The 506-nt window shown below is 48.8% G+C and overlaps 1 long non-coding RNA gene across 1 annotated transcript in view; it reads left to right on the top strand.

Moving 5' to 3' along the window:
* The window catches only part of LOC108446741, a 758-nt gene extending 387 nt beyond the window's left edge, over positions 1–371 (top strand). Inside the window, exon 2 of the long non-coding RNA XR_001862046.1 lies at positions 4–371. This is a non-coding gene — a long non-coding RNA (uncharacterized LOC108446741). The remainder of the gene's footprint in view (positions 1–3) is intronic.
* Positions 372–506: the final 135 nt, after the last annotated feature.

Genomic DNA, 506 nt, shown 5'->3' with positions numbered 1-506 from the left:
TAGGTTTTGGGTTTTTTTCCCTGTTGTTTTTTTGGTGTTTTCCTCTTCTCCCCGAGCCAGACGACCGGGGACGGAGCTGCATATTAGCAGTAGAGCAAGCAAGAACTATTGTCCCACCCTGCAGGGCACGGTGCCCCCCTCTGTCCCAAAGTGCAAGTTTTCCCCAGTGCTTGGGGTTTCCTCTTTTTTATTTCTTTTTTTTTTTAATTTTTAAAAATTCATTTTCTGCACTGTTTCTCTGTCTTTAATACTTGAGGGGGAAAGAAAAGAAGAAAAGAGAAGAAGAAGGAGAAGGACAAGAAGACCGGGTGAGGGAGAACCTTCGCTAGAGGTTTAGTGTCTTTAATAAATACTTCAAAGTGGCTGCCTAACTGCTGTCCCGAGAAAAGGAAGCGCGGCACCAAACGGACCGCGGATCCCACTTCCTCGCAGTGCAGGAAACATGAGCAGGTTCCCCCGCGTCCCTCGCCCGTGGTCCCAAGCGCTTTTCAATGAGGAGCGCGGGG

Source organism: Corvus brachyrhynchos, unplaced genomic scaffold (assembly GCF_000691975.1).
Source record: "Corvus brachyrhynchos isolate BGI_N302 unplaced genomic scaffold, ASM69197v1 scaffold1120, whole genome shotgun sequence".
Classification (NCBI taxonomy): Eukaryota; Metazoa; Chordata; class Aves; order Passeriformes; family Corvidae; genus Corvus; species Corvus brachyrhynchos.
The sequence above is the reverse complement of the archived record's forward strand: the minus strand, read 5'-3'. Positions and strand labels throughout refer to the sequence as shown.